This window comes from Ailuropoda melanoleuca, chromosome 14 (genome assembly GCF_002007445.2).
Source record: "Ailuropoda melanoleuca isolate Jingjing chromosome 14, ASM200744v2, whole genome shotgun sequence".
Classification (NCBI taxonomy): Eukaryota; Metazoa; Chordata; class Mammalia; order Carnivora; family Ursidae; genus Ailuropoda; species Ailuropoda melanoleuca.
Genome location: NC_048231.1, coordinates 48,104,630 through 48,125,993, shown reverse-complemented (window position 1 = coordinate 48,125,993; position 21,364 = coordinate 48,104,630).

Genomic DNA, 21,364 nt, shown 5'->3' with positions numbered 1-21,364 from the left:
ATTGGTTCTGGAATTTCTGAAATTTACTGTCTCATATGATTAGATATAAATACATTAATGACTCTGTTTCTGGAAGTAAAGAGAGAACTAATAATGGTCCATGGTGGGATCTGATCATAGAGACGTGCAAATTACCGGCATTAAATACTCTTAACAAACCACTAATAAAAGACAAGGAGTTGAGTGACTGTGTATATAATGGTTTTGGTTGGGTTTTTGTTTTGCTTTGTTTTGGGGGGTTTTGGGGGTTTTTATTTAGATTCCAGTTAGTTAACATGCAGTGTCATATTAGTTCCAGGTGTACAATAGAGTGATTCAATACTTCCATACACCTGTTGCTCATCACAACAAGTGCACTTTTTAATCCCCATCACCTATTTGAGCTCTCAGTTTTTCCCCATTGAGGATATTAGTTGTGGGTTTTTGTATATGGTCTTTATTATGTTGAGGTATGTTCCCTCTTAACCTACTTTGTTGAGAATTTTTTATCATGAATGGATGTTGTACTTTGTCAAATGCTTTTTCTGCATCTATTGAAATGATCATATGGTTCTTATCCTTTCTTTTATTAATGTAGTATATCATGTTGGTTGATTTGCAAATATTGAACCATGCTTGCAACACAGGAATAAATTCCACTTGATTGTAGTGAATGATTCTTTTAATGTACTGTTAGATTTTATTTGCTAGGATTTTATTGAAAATTTTTGCATCCATATTCATCAGGGACATTGACCTATGGCTCCCTTTTTTAGTAGAACTTTTATCTGGTTTTGGCATCAGGGTAATGCTGGTCTCATAGAAAGAGTTCTGAAGTTTTCCTCCCTTTTCTAATTTTTGGAATAGTTTGAGAAGAATAGGCATTAACTCTTCTTTAAATGTTTGGTAAAATTCACCTATGAAGCCATCTGGTCCTGGGGTTTTGTTTGTTGGGAGATTTTTTATTACTGATTCAGTTTGCTTGCTTGTTATCCATCGGTTTAAGTTTTCTATTTCTCCATGTTTCAGTTTGGGTAGGTTTTTTTTTTTTTTTTAGAGATCTATCTATCTATCTATCTATCATCTATCTATCTATCTCTATCTATCTATCATCTATCTATCTATCTATCTATCATCTATCTATCTATCATCATCTATCATCTATCTATTTATTTATTTTAGAGAGAGACAGTGGCATAAGGGGCCAAGGGAAGGGGAGAGAATCTCAAGCAAACTATCTGCTGAGCATGGAGCCTGATGTGGGGCTTAATCCCACAACCATGAGATCAGACATGATCCAAAATCAAGAGTTGGCTGCTTAATCAACTGAGCCACCCATGTGCCCCTCAGTTTTGGTAGCTTGTGTGTGTCGGGGAATTTATCTATTTCTTCCAGGTTCTCTATTTTTGGCATATGCTTTTTCATAATATTCGCTTATAAATGTATTCCTGTGCTGTTGGGTGTCATTTCTCCTCTCTCATTTGAATTTTGTTTATTTGGGACCTTTCTCCTTTCTTTTTGTTAAGTCTGGTACAGGTTTATCAATTTTATTAATCTTTTCAAAGAATCAGTTTCTGGCTTCATTAATCTATTTATTTAGTTAGTTTCTTTTTTTTATAATAATAGTTTTTATTATATTATGTTAGTCACCATACAGTACATCCCTGGTTTTGATGTAAAGTTCCACGATTTATTAGTTGCATATAACACCCAATGGACCATGCAAAACGTGCCCTCCTTAATACCCATCACCAGCCTATCCCATCCCCCCACCCCCCTTCCCTCTGAAGCCCTCAGTTTGTTTCACAGAGTCCATAGTCTCTCATGCTTCATTCCCCCTTCTGATTACCCCCCCCTTCTTTATCCCTTTTCTCCTACCGATTTTCCTACTTTTTTTTAATTTTTTTAAAGATTTTATTTATTTATTCGACAGAGATAGAGACAGCCAGCGAGAGAGGGAACACAAGCAGGGGGGTGGGAGAGGAAGAAGCAGGCTCATAGCAGAGGAGCCTAATGTGGGGCTCAATCCCATAACGCCGGGATCACGCCCTGAGCCGAAGGCAGACGCTTAACCGCTGTGCCACCCAGGCGCCCCGATTTTCCTACTTTTTATCTTCCATAGATGAGAGAAATCATATGATAATTGTCTTTCTCTGCTTGACTTATTTCACTTAGAATTATCTCCTCCAGTGCCGCCCATGTTGCAGCAAATGTTGAGAAATCGTTCTTTTTGATAGCTGAGTAATATTCCATTGCATATATGGACCGCATCTTCTTAATCCAGTCAACTGTTGAAGGGCATCTCGGTTCCTTCCACGATTTAGCTATTGTGGACGATGCTGCTATGAACATTGGGGTGCATATGACCCTTCTCTTCACTACGTCTGTATCTTTGGGGTAAATACCGAGCAGTGCAATTGCTGGATTATAGGGTACCTCAATTTCNGGGGTAAACACCCAGTAGTGCAATGGCTGGGTCATAGGGTAGTTCAATTTTTAACTTTTTAAGGGACCTCCACACTGTTTTCCAGAGTGGCTGTACCAACTTGCATTCCCACAAACAATGTAGGAGGGATCCCCTTTCTCCACATCCTCTCCAACAATTGCTGTTTCTTGCCTTGTCAACTTTTGCCATTCTAACTGGTGTAGGGTGGTATCTCAGTGTGGTTTTGATTTGAATTTCCCTGATGGCTAATGATTTTGAACATTTTTTCATGTGTCTGTTAGCCATTTGTATGTCTTCATTGGAAAAGTGTCTGTTCATATCTTCTGCCCATTTTTTGATTTGTTTATTTGTTTCTCGTGTATTGAGTTTGAGAAGTTCTTTGTAGATCTTGGATACCAGTCTTTTATCTGTAGTGTCATTTGCAAATATATTCTCCCATTCCGTGGGCTGCCTCTTAGTTTTTTTGACTGTTTCCTTGGCTGTGCAGAAGCTTTTTACCTTGATGATGTCCCACAAGTTCATTTTATCTTTTGTTTCTCTTGCTTTTGGAGATGTGTCATGAAAAAGGTTGCTCTGGCCGATGTCGTAGAGGTTGCTGCCTATGTTCTCCTCTAGGATTTTGATGGATTCCTGTCTCACATCAAGGTCTTTCATCCATTTGGAGTTTATCTTTGTGTATGGTGTGAGAGAGTGGTCAAGTTTCATTCTTTTGCATATAGCTGTCCAATTTTCCCAGCACCATTTATTGAAGAGACTGTTTTTTTTCCACTGGATGTTTCTTCCTGCTTTGTCAAAGATTAGTTGCTCAAAAAGCCGAAGGTCCATTTCTGTGTTCTCTATTCTGTTCCATTGGTCTACATGTCTGTTTTTGTGCCAGTACCATGCTGTCTTTGTGATCACAGCTTTGTAGTACAGCTTGAAATCCGGTATTGTGATGCGCCCAGCTTTGTTTTTCCTTTTCAACAATTCCTTGGCGATTCGGGGCCTTTTCTGTTTCCACACAAATTTAAGGGCTGTTTGGTTCAGCTCCTTAAAAAATGTCATTGGTATTTTGATCGGAATGGCATTGAAAGTGTACATTGCTCTGGGTAGCATAGACATTTTAACTATGTTAATTCTTCCGATCCATGAGCATGGAATATTTTTCATCTTTTTGTGTCTTCTTCAATGTCTTTCAAGAGTGATCTGTAGTTTCTAAAATATAGATCCTTTACCTCTCTGGTTAAGTTAATTTCAAGGTATCATATGATTTTTGGTGTTATTGTAAATGGAATCGATTTCCTAATTTCTCTTTCTTCAGTCTCATTTTTCATGTATAGAAATGTAACATATTTCTGAGCATTGGTTTTGTAACCTGCCACATTACTGAATTGCTCTATAAGTTCCAGTAATTTGGGGGTGGATTCTTCTGGGTTTTCCACATAGAGTAGCATGTCATCTGCAAAGAGCAACAGTTTGACTTCTACTTTGCTGATTTGGATACCTTTTATCCCTTTTTGTTGTCTGTTTGCTGTTGCAAGGACTTCTAGTACTGTGTTGAATAATAGTGGCGAGAGTGGTCATCCTTGTGCTCCTGATCTTAAGGGAAAGGCTTCAAGCTTTTCCCCATTGAGAATGATATTCACCATAGGCTTTTCATAGATGGTTTTTATGAAATTGAGGAATGTACCCTCTATCCCCACACTCTGAAGGGTTTTAATCAGGAAAGGATGCTGTATTTTGTCAAATGCTTTTTCTGCATCTATTGAGAGGATCATATGGTTCTTGACTCTTCTCTTGTTGATGTGATCTATCACACCAATTGATTAGTGAATGTTGAACCACCCTTGCATACTATGGATGAATCCCACTCGGTCATGCTGGATAATCCTTTTAATGTACTGTTGGATCCTATTAGCTAGGATCTTGTTGAGAATTTTGGAGTCCATATTCATCAGGGATATTGGTCTGTAATTCTCCTTTTTGATGGGGTCCTTGCCTGGTTTTGGGATCAAGGTAATTGGCCTCTTAGAATGAGTTTGGTAGTTTTCCTTCTGTCTCTATCTTTTGAAACAGCTCCAGGAGAATAGGTATTATTTCTTCTTTGAATGTTTGGTAGAATTACCTGGGGAATCCATCAGGCCCTGGAATCTTGTTTTTGGGGAAGTTTTTGATCACTGCTTCAATCTCTTCATAATTAATCAGACTGTTTAAATAATCAATTTCTTCCCATTTTAGCCTTGGTAGTTTATAGGTTTCCAGGAAGGCATCCATTTCTTCCAGGCTGTTTAATTTATTGGCATAAAGTTCTTGATTAAAGTTTCTAATGATATTTCATTGGTGTTGGTTGTGATCTGTCCCATTTCATTCATAATTTTATTAATTTGGGTCCTTTATTCTTTTGAATAAGTCTGGCCAGTGGCTTATTGATCTTATTTATTCTTTGAAAGAACTAGCTTGTAGTTCTGTTGATCTACTCTAATGTGCTCCTGGTTTCTAGTTCATTGATCTCTGCTCTAATATTGATCAATTGCCTTCTCGTGCATGGATCAGGCCTGTTCTTCTTGAGGTGAGAATATAAAAATTGCATTTTAGATTTTTCTATTCTCTTGAGTGAGGCTTGGATGGCTATGTATTTTCCCCTTAGGACTGCCTTTGCAGTGTCCCATAGGTTTTGGACCAATGTGTTTTTATTCTCGTTGGTCTCCATAAATTGCTTAATCTCATTTTTAATTCCCTGGTTTCCCCAATCATTCTTGAGCAGGATGGTTCTTAGTTTCCAAGTGTTTGAGTTTCTTCCAAATTTTTCCTTGTGATTGAGTTCCAATTTCAAAGCACTGTGGTCTGAGAATATGCAGGGAATAATCTCAGTCTTTTGGTATCAGTTGAGAACTGTTTTGTGACCCAGAAAATGGTCTGTTCTGGAGAAAGTTCCATGTGCATTCGAAAAGAAGGAATGTTCTGTTGTTCTGGGGTGTTGTGTTCTGTATATATCTTTGAGGTCCATCTGGTCCAGTATGTCATTCAAAGCTCTTGTATCTTTGTTGATTTTCTGCTTAGGTGATCTGTCTATTGCTGAGAGTGGAGTGTTGAGGTCCCCTACTATTAACGTATTATTATCTATATGTCTCTTTGTTCTGGTTAAGAGTTGGCTTGTGTATTTAGCTGCTCCCCTGTTGGGGGCATAGATATTTATAATTGTCATATCCACTTGTTGGATACATCCTTTAATAATAATAATACAGTGTACTTCTGTATCTCTAACTACAGTCTTTAGTTTAAAATCTAATCTGTCTGATTTGAGAATTGCTACCCCAGCTTTCTTTTGAGGTCCATTGGCATGAAAAATGGTTCTCCATCCCTTCACTTTCAGTCTGAATGTATCTTTACGTTCAAAAGGAGTCTCTTGTAGACAGCATATGGATGGGTCATGTCTTTTTATCCAATCTGCAACCCTGTGGCATTTTATGGGAGCATTTAGGCCATTCACATTGACAGTGATTATTGAGAAATATGATTTTAATGATGTCATGTTGCCTGTGAAGTCTTTGTTTCCATAGATTGTAAACTTCTGTTCTGTATCACTCTTGGGGTCTTTCTACTTTTATAGAACCAACCCTTAATATTTCCTGTAGGGCTGGCTTGGTGGTCACATATTCTTTCAGTTTCTGCCAGTCCTTGGAAGGTCCTTGTCTCTCCATCCATTCTGAATGACAGCCTTGCTGGATAAAGGATCTTTGGCTGCATGTTCTTCTCAGTTAGAGCTCTGAATATGCCTTGCCAACCTTTTCTGGCTTGCCATGTTTCTGTAGACAGGTCTGACATTATTCTGATGTTCCTCCCTCTTTAGGTTAGTATTCTCTTCCCCCTGGCCACTTTCAAGATTGTATCTTTGGATCTAATATTTGCAAATTGCACTATGATGTGACATGGTGTAGGTCTGTTCTCACTGATCTTGGGAGGGGTCCTTTCTGCCTCTTGGACAAGAATGCTTGTTTCCTTTGCCAGATTAGGAAGTTCTCAGTTTCAATTTGTTCAAGTATCTCTTCTAGACCTCTTTCTCTACCCCCTCAGGGATGCCAATGATTCTGTCATTGGAATGTTTCATTGAGTCAGTAATCTCCCATAATCTACATTCTTGAGATTGGATTTTTTTGAGCCCAGTTTCCATTCTAACTTTCTCTTCTACTAACCCATCCTCCTATTCACTGATACGTTCTTCTGCCTCATTCACCCTGGCCATTTGATTCATAGAATTTTTAATTTCTGCCAGATTCACTCTCATTTTCGCTCTTTGAGATTCTATATCTCATTCACATTTTCTTTAATACTTTTTTCAAGTCTACACATCATCTTGGCCATTGTTACTCTGAACTCCATTTCTGATAATTTGGTTATACCATATCCATTTGTTCCGTGGCAGAGGCCACAGACTCATTGTCTTTTCTTTGTGTGTGGGGGGGTTTCTCCTTCATGTTCATTCTGATGAGGAGAGGTTGCAGGGTTGTCCAGAGCCCAAATTATTGACCAGGACCCAGGCAGTGCGCACTTGTTTTATAGGGACCTTAGGGATGTGGGCTTCTTGATTTTTCAGCCTGCCTTCTGGGGAAGGGGCCTGCAACACCGATACTCAGGCAACCCTGTATGGGTAGAGTCTCCGAGTCCCCTGTGAGGGGGGATGTGGATGGGCACACTGTGAGCCGGTATTTCCAGGCTTTTGTTCTCTGGTGCTTTCCCTGGCAGTTTGCTGTGCCTCTTCTGACAGTCAGAGCAGCAGTAGCCAAATCCCAGCCTGTCTCTGAACAGAGGGATTGCAGACCGCTCTCCACTGATGTTCTGGCCACTTTAACTCTGTTTCTGTTGGTGCTGCTCAACCCTGCACCATCCTTGGATGTGGGCCCCACAGCCGGCATCGCAGCCCTCACTTCCAGGGCCAGCACGTCTCTGTCCTTTGTGTTTCTTACACTGCCAGCCACCAGCCATCCCCGCGCGCTCTGTAGCTCAGGCCCTCAGACTGGTCACGCACGTTCCCCGGTTCATGGTCTCTTCTGTGGTTTCTGGTCCATGAGTCCACCTGCTCCCCCGTGCAGGTGGCTACCGCTTCCTGGCACCCAAATGTGGTGGCTCCCTCCCCCCTTCCATTTACCTTCCGATATCTGTGCGCGGTTTCACGGCTCCCAGCTTCATACCTCAATACTCATCGCTGGAGATGTTCATTTGTACAGATCCAGATGTATCTTCCTACGTCTCAGGCTGATTCCGTGGATGTTCAGGGTGGTCTGGTACCTATCCAACTCGACTCAGGGGACCAGCTAAAATGGGGTCCCCTACTCCTCCACCATCTCAACTCCTTTCATATCAAGTCTTCTCAGTTTCAAGCTTATTGTGTTTGGAGAACCAAGAATAGAGATGAATATTTTATAAAGAGTAGAGTCTTTTGTTAGAAAGAGTATTAAATAAATTAAAAGTGGCAGATGTAGAATAATTTGGAAAGAATTATATGACCAATATGGAGTTAAACTTTATATAGAAAGAAATAGAAGAAACAAGGGTGTCTTAGTTAAGAAATAATGTCCAAAAAGAATAAAGGGCCCTAATTCTTCAAGTAACTGAACACTTGACATCTAAAAAAGGATGTAACATAGCTAATGAAATTCTTAGTACACTTTTCCCATAGCGTCTGTGTTCACAATTTCAGTAGTTACAGTAAAATTGTATGAACTCTCACATAATGGTAATTTAAAATTTCCAAATACTTGGAAATTAACAACACTCTTCTAAAAAAATCCAGGGGTCAAAGAGGAAGTCTCAAGAGAAATTAGAAAATATTTAAGCTTAATAAAATAAAAAATATAATATAGCAAAACTTGTGTAATTCAGCTAAAATAATGTTTACAGGAAAAGTTATACCATTCAATGCTTGTATCAGTAAAGAAGAAATATTTTAAATTAACATTTTAATCTTCTCTATCAAGAAACCAGAAAAAAAGCAGAAAAAGAGAATAATATAAATAAGATCAGAAATAAATGAAATTGAAAACAGAATAGAGAAAATAAATGAAACAAGGCTGATTTTTGAAAAGATTATTAAAATTTATATACCTCTAGACAAACGGAAAAATAGAGATGGCATATATTACCAATATGAAAAAAAGGGCATATCAGTACATACTCATAAACATTATATGAAAAATAAGGAAATATTATTAACAACTATGTACAAATAAATTAAACAAAGAAAAAATTAACCATTTTCATGAAAGTAGGAAAAATTACAATGATGAAGTAAAACTCATCAAGATGAAATAGATAACCTGAATAGTCCTACATCTATTAATGTGTAAAGTCTTATTAAAAAGAAAACTCTATGCACAGATCATTTCAGAATTACAACCAAATATTTAAAGAAATAAAAATAACCAATTCTACACCAATCTTTTCCAGAAAAGGAAGGGAACATTTTATTCAGTTAAAGCTTTTCTAGTTTCCCTTGAGATTTTCCTCTTTGACCCATGAAGTTTTTAGAAGGGTACTGTTTAATTTCCAACTACTTGGACGTTTTCCAGTTGTCATTATGTTAGAGTTCATATAATTTTAACATAACAACTAAAATGCTAAACAAAGATGCTATGAGAAGGGTGTTAACATGCATCCCTTTTAATATTGGATGTTCATATATTTATAGAATCAGAACTCTTTAAATTATATACTTCATGAGTCTGAAATTACCTTGATGCCAAAACCAGCAAGGATGTTCCAAGTAAAGAAAACTACAGATTACTACCCCTCATGAACATAGAAAATATCTCAAAAGATATTAGCCAATCAAATTCATCAATATATAACAAGAATAATATACCATGGTCAAGTAGGATTTTCCCCAGGAATGCAAACCCAGTTCAATACTCAAAATCAAGCAAAAGTAAATCATCAAATTAATGATTTAAGGAAGAAAAAAACATGAAATCATATCAAATTTGATAGAAGAGGCATTTGAGAAAATTCAACATCCATTCACAGTAAAAATTCTCAGCAAAGCAGTAGGAAAAGAATTTCCTTAACTTGATGAAAGCAGTAGGAAAAGAATTTCCTTACCTACAAAACCCCACATCTAACAATACTTAATGGTTAAATACTGAATCCCCCATCCTCTCAAGATTGGGAAGAAGGAAGGTATTTTTAATCTCACCACTCCTATTATTTAATATTGTACTTAAAGTCCTTGTCAGTGCAACAAAGCAAGAAAAAGAAAGTGTACAGATTGGGTAAGTAAACAAGAAAGCTGGAATTTTTCAGAGACTACACTGAAAATATCAAGGAATCTACCAAAAAAAAAATCTTGAATTAATAAGTGAGTTTATCAAGACCAAAGGCTACAAGGTCATCTTTCAGAAATTAATTGTATTTCTATGTGATAGTAAAGAACAATTAGAGGCCCACATTTGAAAAACAATATCTATGTACAAAAATTCTCAAAAAATACCTCAGTATACATCCAGTAAAACATGGTCAGGATCTATATCTTAAAACTATACAATGTTGTTGAACAAAATCAACAACGTAAATAAGGTAAGAGACATACCATGGGCTGGAAGACTAAAAATACTTAAGATGTTGATTCTTTTCAAATTGGTCTATAGATCTGATGCCATTCCAATCAAAATCCCAACAGGATTTTTTGTAAATATAAGTATATCTAAAATGTATGTGTTAAAGAAAAACAATTATAATAGCAAAGTGATTTTGGGAAAAAAAACAATATGGAGAACTCATATTACCCATCTAAAGGCAAAACAAAACCACACCAATTAAGAGTATGATATTTGAGAAGTTATATATCCAGAGGTCAATAAAATAGAATATGGAACTCAAAAACAGACCTACCCATATACCTGCAATTGGTTTTTGACAATGGTCCAAAGGCAACTCAATTGAATAAGAATAGTGTTTTCAACAAATAACGTTTCAACAAACAGCATTTGCATATTGGATAACCACATGCAAAAGCAACAACCTGTACCTAAGCCTCATGCTCTATACAAAAATTAACTCAAGATGACTTATAGATCTAAAGTGAAACATAGAACTATATGACTTTTAGAAGAAACTCAAAAAAATTAAAATGAAAAATGCTTGCTCTTCAAAAGACACTAAGAATGAAAAGAAATACAATACACATGAAAAAAATTGTAAATCACATATCTAACATAAAGTCATAACCAGAATAAAGAATTCTGAAAACTGAACAATAATAATATAGCACAATTAAAAGAAGGACTGATTTGAACAGGTGCCAATGGCAATATATAGATGGCAAATATGCACATACAAAGATGTTCAACATCATTAACCATTAGGAAAATGGAAAATGAATAGCACTATAAGATATTGCTACAATTGGAATAGCTGAGGTGTTTTGTTTTTTTTTTGTTGTTTTTTTTTTTAATGACAGTACCAAGTGCTTATGAGAATATGAAGCAACTGGAACTCTTATACATTGCTGGTGGGAATTCAGAAATGGCATAGTCTCTCTGGAAAAATAGTTTGACTGTGTGTTATAAAGCTGTACATGTACTCACCAGATGATTTAGCAATTCCTCTTTTAGTTATTTCCCCCAGAGAAATGAGCACTTAACTTTCTAAAAAACATCTATACCTAAATGTTTATGGTATCTTTACTCATAATTGTTGAAAAATGAAAAAAATAAAATGTCCTTCAATAGATGAATGTGTAAGTAAACTGTGGATACAATGGAATACAATTCAGCAATAAGCAAGAACTGTTGATACACAAAAAGAATGTGGATGAATCTCAAAGGTATATGTCAAGTAAAAAAAAACAAAAAAACAGTGTCAAAAGGTTACATACTGTGATTCCATTTATGTAACATTCTGGAAAAGGTAAAATCATAGGGAAAGAGATCAGAGATTGCCAGGGGTTCCAGTGGTGTGAATGCTTGACTATAAAGGAATGACATAAGAGTTTTCAGCAGTGATAAAAATATTTTGTATCCTGGATGTGATATTGGTCACAAGAATAGGCAAATATATTAAAACTCAGAGTTGTACATCAACAAAGCATATTCTATATAAATTTTAAAATAATAATGATTTTTAAAATACCAGAAATTATTGAACCTAGCCAATTGCCTTGAATATCTAAATAGAGAAGAGGCATATTGCTTAGAAAGAAAAACATTGTTTTTCATGCATAGGCTAACAGGAAGATAACTTAAAATAGCAATGAAGGGAAAAAACAGCTTTTGTCATGACACACATTACAACCACTCATTGTATGAATTGAGAGAGGACTTGGAGAATTAAAAAAAAAATACCCCACAGTCTTGTTCTACTCACTACAAGAAGGAATGGACAGCAGGCAGTGTTAGTGGAGAGAAAATTTGGGAAAGAAGGAATTACAATAAATGATCAGTTCCCTGATGCCATGGACCTGTCTGAATGCAGTCCTGTTGCTTTCAAATGACTCAAAAGTGGGAAAATCATTATGAAAGAAATATAAACTTGTGCATTTGGTTCTAAAATAATTGACTCATTTACTTGCTGTGGTGGCCCTATTGATCAAGTCAATCAATAAATACTTATGGAGCACATACTATTTGCTAGATGGCAATATAGTCGCTAGGAATAGAGAAGTGAATAAGATAAAGTCTCTGGTCTCAGGAGCTTACAGTTTAATGTATAACAGGTGATAAATGCTGCTCTGAAGAAGAATGTGGTAGAGCCAGGGAAAGGGAGAAGGATGGGCAGGTGGTAATGGTTGCTATTTGGAGTGATCTTGGAAGACCTCTCAGAAAGTGATACACAAAAGTGACCTAAATGGAGCCAGTAGGAGAGGCAGGGGCATGTCTGCTAGGAGATTTTTAATCTGAGGGAACAAAGAGCAAAGGTTGTGAGGGAAGTGAGGGCTCAAGAAGTCCTAGGAGCAACAAGGACACCAGGGTGGTGGGAGTGAAGAGAGTGAAAAAGAGAGGGAGAAGAAATGAAGTCAGAAATGTAGGTAGGCATCACATCCAGTAGGACGTTGAAGGCCATAGTAACGACTGGATTTTTCTCTCTAGGATACAGTTGAACATGAGGGTTTTCAGCAGTGTGACATGATCTGAGTTATGTTTTAAAAGACTCATTTTGAGGGGCGCCTGGGTGCTGGGTGGCACAGTGGTTAAGCGTCTGCCTTCGGCTCAGGGCATGATCCCAGCCTTGTGGGATCAAGCCCCACATCAGGCTCCTCTGCTATGAGCCTGCTTCTTCCTCTCCCACTCCCCCTGCTTGTGTTCCCTCTCTCGCTGGCTGTCTCTATCTCTGTTGAATAAATAAATAAAATCTTTTTTAAAAAAAAAAGACTCATTTTGAGCAATGTGTGGACACTAATCTCCAGCAGAATAAGAGTGGGAGAAGGGAGGCCAGTCAGGAGGTGGTTTCAGCAGCCTACTTAGACCACAGTGGTAGCAGTCCAAGTAATGGAAAGGGGTTTCAGGTTCTGTCATCCACTTCCAGTTTGTGGGGTTTTCCCCCACAATTCTTGGATACCATCTGGTGTCCTACAATTACCACAATTCTGACACTATCTACAGGGAGATAGCATTGGATCCTACAGGTTAAGGCATCAGTCCTATAAAACTCTCCCTACTTCAGATAGTAATCACAAGCCTGGTTTGTCAGGCATGCTTCTGACTAATTATGTACGCCTGAGAGGTTCCCACAACCCCCCCCCCATTTGGGTTCAATTCATTTGCTAGAATGGTTCACAGAACTCAGGAAACCAGTTTACCTTTTAGATAACTGGTTTATAATAAAAGGATATGACTCAGGAGCAGCCAGATGGAAGGGATGCAGAGGGCAAGGTGTGGGGAAGGGCGTGGACCTTCTATGCCTTTTCCAAGAGTGAGACATTCTCCCCAAATCTCCACATGTTGGGGTGCCTGGGTGGCACAGTGGTTAAGTGTCTGCCTTCGGCTCAGGGCATGATCCCAGCCTTATGGGATCGAGCCCCACATCAGGCTCCTCTGCTATGAGCCTGCTTCTTCCTCTCCCACTCCCCCTGCTTGTGTTCCCTCTCTCGCTGGCTGTCTCTATCTCTGTTGAATGAATAAATAAGTAAAATCTTTAAAAAAAAAAATCTCCACATGTTCACCAACCCAGAAGCTCTCCAAACCCCATTCTTTTGAGTTTTTATGGGACTTTATTACATAGGCACGATTGATTAAATCATTGGCTACTGGTGATTGATTTCAACCATCAACTCCTCTCCTCTCTCCTCTCTCAGGAGGTCAGGAATGGGACTGAAAGTTCCAACTCTCCAATTACATGGTTGGCTCTACTGGCAACCAACCCCCATCCTGAGGTTCTTTTCAAAAGTCACCTTATTAACATATGAAAGACACTTTTGTTGCTTTCATCACTTAAGAAATTCCAACAGTTTTAGATGCTCTGTGCCAGGGACGAAGACCAAATATATATTTCTTATTATAAATCACACAATCACAAGTTAGTTACATTTGGATGTATTGCAAAGTTGGATGCAGGAGAATTGCTGCAAAATTGGATATGGTGTGTATGAGTTAGTGGTGGGGTTGTAGGTGGATTTCAAGGTTTGAAAACCAGCTTGAGCAACTGGGTGCCAGAGGGAACCATTTTTTTAAAAAAATTGTAGTTGACATACATTATTATATTAGTTTCAGATATGCAACACAGTGATTTGACATTTATATGCATTATAAAGATAGTAAGTTTAGTTGCCATCTGTCACCACACAAAGTTATTATGATATTATTAACTCTATTCCCTATGCTGTACTTTACATTTCTGTGACTTACTTATTCTATAACTGAAAGTTTGTACCTCTTAATCCCCTTCACCTATTTTGCTCATCTCCCTTCCCACCCTCCCCTCTGGCAACCACCAGTTTGTTCTCTGTATTTGAGTCTGTTCCTGTTTTGTTCTGTTTGTTATTTTGTTTTGTTTTTCAGATTCCACATATATGTGAGATCATACAGTATTTGTTTCTCTGTCTGACTTACTTCACTTAGCATAATACCCTCTAGGTCCAACCATGTTGTAACAAATGGCAAGATTTTAATCATGTTTAAACTAATATTCTTCCGTGTGTGTGTGTGTATATATACATATATATTTCCATCTTCTTTATCCAGTCATCTTTTTAAGATTTTATTTATTTATTTGACAGAGAGACAGCTAAAAAGGGAACACAAGCAGGGGAAGCAGGAGAGGGAGAAGAAGGCTCCCTGCGGAGATGGATGCAGGACCGGATTCCAGGACCTGGGGATCAGGACCTGAGCTGAAGGCAGATGCTTAATGACTGAACCATCCAGGCACCCCATCCATTCATCTTTTGATGGACACTTAGGTAGCTTCCATATCTTTGTCATTGTAAAAAATGTCGAAATGAACAGAGGGGTACATACATCTTTTTGAATTAGTGTTTCCATTTTCTTTAAATAAATACCCCAAAAGTGGCATTACTGTATGACATGGCAGTTCTATGTTTAATGTCTTGATGAATCTCCATACTGTTTTCCACAGTGGCTGCACCAATTTACATTCCTACCAATAGTGGGAATTATGTTCAATCTGACAGAAGTGGGAATGGAGAGAAATTTGTGCAAAAAAAAAAAATCATGGGTTAATTTTTAGCTGATCTGAAGTGAAAGGAGAATAATAATTGGATATCCGGTTAGAGATGTGGACCTAACACTAAGTAGAGGTTGTGATAATATAAGAAATTGAGACTTTTGGTTAATAATGATAATATCAAGAGCAAATATTTATTGCATCGTTACTGTATACAAACCATTATTCTTAGACTTTCTACATGTATTATTTAATTTAGGTTTAACAATTCCACAGGTTAAGAACTTTTATTGTCCTCATTTCAAAGGTGAAGAAGTTGACAGGCAGAGAGGTTAAATGCCTACCCCATCTGCCAGGATTCCAGCTGTGGCATTTGATTCTGGAGTCCCTATTCTTACACAGGGGTTGTGTCCTGGGTTATGTTAGTTGAATATAAAAGCTTATATTCAAAACAACACACAAAATAATGGTAGCATCTCCTTTAAGTTCAGTCACTAAATTTGTTTTTTTTAAGCTTTCTTAATTGGGGGGCCTGGGTGGCTCAGTCAGGTAAGCATCTGCTTAGGCTCAGGTCATGATCCCAGGGTTCTGGGATCAAGCCCCACGTGGTGCTCCCTGCTCAGCCTGGAGTCTGCTTCTCCCTCTGCCTCTGCCTCTGCCCCTGCCCCTCCCCCCACTTGTTCTCTCTCTCTCTTTTTCTCTCTCTTTCTCTCAAATAAATAAAATCTTTAAAAAGAAAAAAAAGCTTTCTTAATCATGTATAAACTTTTAAACTTTTTTTTTTCTTTTAAACCTGCTCAGGTGGGGTCTGTAAACAGCACTGTTAAATTTGGAATAAACTTAGAGGCTGATGACAACTGGCCATGCAATGTGTCAGAGTCCTGAGATGGAAGCTCTCTGGTGAAGAACCAGCCCACTAAGAAATCTTCATTTTGCATTGAGTTTATTCTAATATATTGGAAAACATTATGTCATTCCTATTAGAGCTTAATAAAAATCAAACACTATTTACTATTGTGAAAGAAAAATCCTTTTAACAGGATCGGGAGCTGAACTGGAAAGAAGAAATAAATTTCAAAAGAAAGGGAAGTACCATTCAGAGGCAAAAGAGTCCAGAGCAGGTTAGGAATGAAAGTAGCAATATTCCCATGCCAGGAAGAATGGGAAGTTAACTTCCCTTATCGACTTGAAGGAACTCCTGAGAAGTAAGGGCTGCCATAAATCCCCCCCCCACTACACAAACAAACCTTGCTAAGCTAGACCTTCTTTTCCATTTGTTTCTTCCATATATTTGTCTTCCCACAGTTTGCCACACTTGGAAGCCCCAAACTCTTTCCCATCAACATGTCACATGTCCATAATTTTTCAGTCTTTGTTGAAATGGCATATAAGCTCTCAGGCCTATCCATTTCTTTGGGTCTTCACTTCTTTCATAGGAAGAACCCCTCCTCATTTACAGATTAACATCAAATGAAATTTATATGCTTTTCTCCTGTTAATCTTTGTTGAATTGGCAAGGTCTCAGGTAATGAATCTAGGAGGTAGAGGGAAAAGTTTTTCCTCCCCTACACCTGCTAATTGGATTCAACTGAATTCCTACATCTAGCTAATTCTTCAATGAAGATAAACAAAAGTTTAGGGAACAGGTTTATAACAATGTTGCCCTTAATAAGGTTAATTCAGTTTTTCAGAACAACGTGGTGCATTTGTTCCCCAAACAACCAATCCTGAAAGGGAGATGCAGCCAATGTGGGCTACTAGACATGGATGTGAGCTGTTTTCAATGTTGGTGATAGTAGAATTTCATCTCCAGTCTTGGAAAATCAACTCTAACTGATGTCAGTGGGTCAACAGCATATGTGTGTGTCAGATCAGCCATTCAGACACAAAATACTCTAAGAAATTGCTCTAAGAAGAGGGAAATCCTGGTTTAAAAACAGTATCATTGAAGTTGGCCAGTGAACCAGAAGGCAATAACCTTGAACACATTTGTTTGTAGCCTTGAATAAATAAAAACTCTCTCTGAGCAAAAAGTAGTCAACACAGAAGTGGAACTTTCAGAAGCCAATTCAAAGATTTGATAAACATCTCAGCATGGTGGGAAGCTGGTGATATTCTTTTACTTTAATTTATCTCTTCTGTAGGCAAAGGGATGCCAAGTCATCATTTGGTTAATGACAGTCCCTTCTTTATCGATGTTAAATAGATGACGTAAAGGATTATTGCAAACACTTTTACATCACAGTTACTAAATGCACTTGAGTAAAAAATAATAAAAATACTTTTCTTTCCTTCTTGATACATAATGAATTAAAAGTCATTTATGCAATTAAGAAGTACTTATGTTTGGTTGGAAGGACACACTAACAAAAAGATTCCAAATATTTATTAAGGATACAGAAAATCAATCTTAATAAACCAACCAATCACATCTTATTCCCTCTTCCTCCAAACCTCCCTCAAGAAGAAGATATAGAAGCCACACACATGTATTTTCCCCTCCCCTGTTTGTGATAATTATATCAAAAGTGTGAAATATTTAGCACAATATTTCAGCTAATTTAGTTACTATTTTAGCAGCTATGGTGAAACAAGAAATTATCTCTAATACTTAAGGACTACTTAATGTTTTCCCTAAATGTTTGTATAAAAAACAGCCTAAAAACCCTAGGCCTCTACTTTATTTCTAGAAATACTAAGGGGGAAAAATAGTACTTTAGAATAATAAGCCTGCCACTAATCTAAGCAATTAATGGCAGAAAAGAATTGTCAAAGACTATTTCTAATCATCCTTCTGAAGAACAAACTTATTTGTTTGGCACTCAACATTCTTGTTGCCATTTGCCTAAACATGTTTCATAAGCCTATCTCCTATGTGTAGAATATAAGGAAAATTTACTACTAGAGAAATGGTGTAAAGATCTGAACATGTACAAATAAAATTTCCCCAACTGATTGAAAATGAAAATTTGTTTTTTCTATTTATGGTAAAAATTCAAATCAAAACCTTAATATTTAGCTTAATTAGTGAGTCATACCTCTACAGTTTTACTATGGCAATTATAACTGGAGACCCCAGGTCCCTCTTGATCGTCAGTGTCACTTCTTCCCAGGTAGATTCTGGCCTCCATAAGTAGTACTACTCTGATCCCATCCTTAAAGTTGGTTCAGGCAAGCCCAACCGCCTGTATTCCACAACTAATAAGTCTCACAGAGTTCATGGAAACTCCATCTACAAAGCATCTCATCTCTAAAGCTGGGCTGCAGACAAATTTTTTATTTGCAATTAATTGTCTCCAGCTGTTGGAGAGCAAAGAAAGAACACTCCAACTTAAGAGCATCAAATGAATATTTTTCATGCTCATAGGGCACAAAGTTCATTTTGCTCATGTGAACCCCACAGAATGGGAAGGGGCATTAAAAAACATTTAATCTAACAATTTCAGCTTCATGGGAGAAGAGTGGGTGAGGCTCAGAGATTGTGAGTTCTAGACCCAAGGTCAAATTTTTAAGTGGTTGGTCCAGAACATACTCTGAGTCTAGAGATTTTGTATAATATGTGTTTTTCAAACATTAACATTTTCCCACTTCCTTAAGGAGAAATCCTAGATACAATGACCTACCCTCACCAGTACATTGCAAAGAAGGGTGTGTGTGTGTGTGTGTGTGTGTGTGTGTGTGTGTGTGTGTGTTTGGTGGGTGGGCACTTGGAAAAGTAGGTGAGGGAGGAGGGAAAGGGTAACGCAAGAACAACATGAATAAAAGTAAACCCTAAGAAGCATGTTAGCCAATAGGCACGTCCTCTATCAAATTATTTCCCAGAGCTACTAAAGGAGAAAACAACATGGCTAGTTTGTTCTTCCTGCTCACACTGCAACCTCCTATGGCAATGATGTCACACAATGAATCAGACAAAGGATGAGCAGCTCGAGGGAAAAACAAGAGAAAGAAAGAGATTGGAATCCATAAAGTGCAACCCCTCAATTATTGAGCATTGACTGCAGAATCACATTTGGAGAGTGCTGGAATGCCATCAAACTTTTAGTTGATAGAGTTGGAAATTAATAATGTAAGAATTTTGCTTACTATCATAATCATAAGGTACCAGGTAACAACTAACCTTGTCTCAGGAAACCCTTTTAGGGTACTGAGACACACCTTCTCATTAAGAATCATGAATAAGCGGAGATACCCACCGAAACCACGGGATCACTGCGGGTCACTTAGTGTACAATAAGAAGCATTGTGCCTTCCATTTATGGCCTCATCTCTTTCTTCCAGCCACTTGGCAGCAGCACAGTTGAGCCATGAGATTACTTGAAGGGATAAAAGGCAAGTCCCCACACTGCTCTCCAGCACATAACCACTGTGAAATTATGGTAAATTATGTCAGCACCTCTCTGTGTTTTTCCAAGTTCTCATCTGTAAAATGTTAACAGTAATCTGTGAAATGCAAACCCTGCATTTCCTTGTGTTCTTAGAGCATAGTGGTGTGAGATCATGGCTCTTCACATGGCATGGTGATTGTGGTGACTCTGGTTGGAACCTGTCATCCTGGCCAATGGTGATAAAGCCCATGGCTCTCTGGGGGATCCCTACTCAGAGCTCCACTGCTGCTGCTGGCAGAGGCTGCCTGAAGGCCCACATATGATGCCACACACATACACACACACACACACACACACACATACACACACACACACACAAATTGAGCATTGTACAAGTGCTGAAATGGGCCATGTGTTTCTAACCTCTGAGACTTCATACATGCTGCTGTCTTTACTTTCCATGCTCTCTCCTCATTCAGGCCCTGGATGACTCCTCGTCATCCCCCTAGAATTCATGTCAGAGCCAAGATCTCCATTAGGCCTGGTCTGTTCCCCTCAGAGCTTGACTGGGGCTTTTGCAAGGCCTTTTGTAGAATCTTTATGCATAGGTCTTCAAGCCCTTAACTTCTGAATTGAAATTACATGTTTCTGTGTCTGTTGTCTTCACTACATTGTCTTTATCTCAAGAATCTAGCACTTAGTTGTGCCCAATGAACTAAATAATAAATGAATGGTGAGTAAGTAAGTGGATTTTGCACAGAAACGATTACTTGGGGAGAGACATTATATAAATCTGGGATAGGCTGCCTTTAATCAGAAAATTCCTAAATGTGATACTTTGAACAATTTTTTTAAAATATGTATTTTTTTAGAGAGAGTTGGGTGGTGCACAGGGAGGGGGAGAGAGAGTCTTAAGCAGACTCCTCACTGAGCATGGAACTCAAGGCAGGGCTTGATCCCATGACCCTGAGATCACGACCTGAGCCAAAACGAAGAGTCAGATGTTCAACCAACTGCACCACCCAGGTGCCCATCCTTTGAACAATTTATCCACCATCTAGTGAAAACAGCAAGCTTTGGTGAATTTGACACGTACGTACTTATTTGCATGTGGATCCCACACACCCTTATACACACACATGCGTTTCATTTCCTGGGAGACACTGTGGTTATCAGCAGTCTTTGCTTTTAGACACACATCCACAGACCGCACAACAACTGCTGTGAAGCATATAAGACATAGATGGACTTATAAATAGCAGAATGAACTGGCATTATTCTGCTCACACAGCCTGGGAGCCACTACTTTTGAGCTGAAAGCTATGGCCCTCTTTTTTTACATTGTCCATAATTTTCTTCATTCTGAAGAAAGCTCTTACTCTGCTTCCTTGCTGAGAATTTACTATTTGTTTCAGAGCTCCTCATATGAAGTCTTAACTGAGGGTTTTTTAATTCTACTTTCTTGGCAAACCTGCTTATTTTTCAAAATGCTTACTTATCAGGTCCAAGAAACCCTTTAGCCAAGAATCATAAATTTTCAGTGTTTCTTGGGCTTTTTTTGTTAAGATACCAGAGAATTCACTTCCCATTCTCATCACTCTCTATACAGGAGGCCCTCATCTGCTCCAGGCAATTTCAAATTATGAATTTTCTTACATGTGAGAACATTTAGGAGTCCCCCACCCCCCCCTTTTTTTTCAGTGTGATCATTTGGTACAGATGGAAGGCTGAATGGAATAAATATAAGCGTGACAGTAACAAGCTGATGTGTTGATTCCCCCACCTTCCGAAGGGAGTAACTCCCCCACCCCGCTGCTGCCCTGGACTCACCATGGTCTAAAAATAGCTGCAAGGGACGCCTGGGTGGCACAGCGGTTGAGCGTCTGCCTTCGGCTCAGGGCGTGATCCCAGCGTTATGGGATCGAGCCCCACATCGGGCTCCTCTGCTGTGAGCCTGCCTTCTTCCTCTCCCACTCCCCCTGCTTGTGTTCCCTCTCTCGCTGTCTGTCTCTATCTCTGTCAA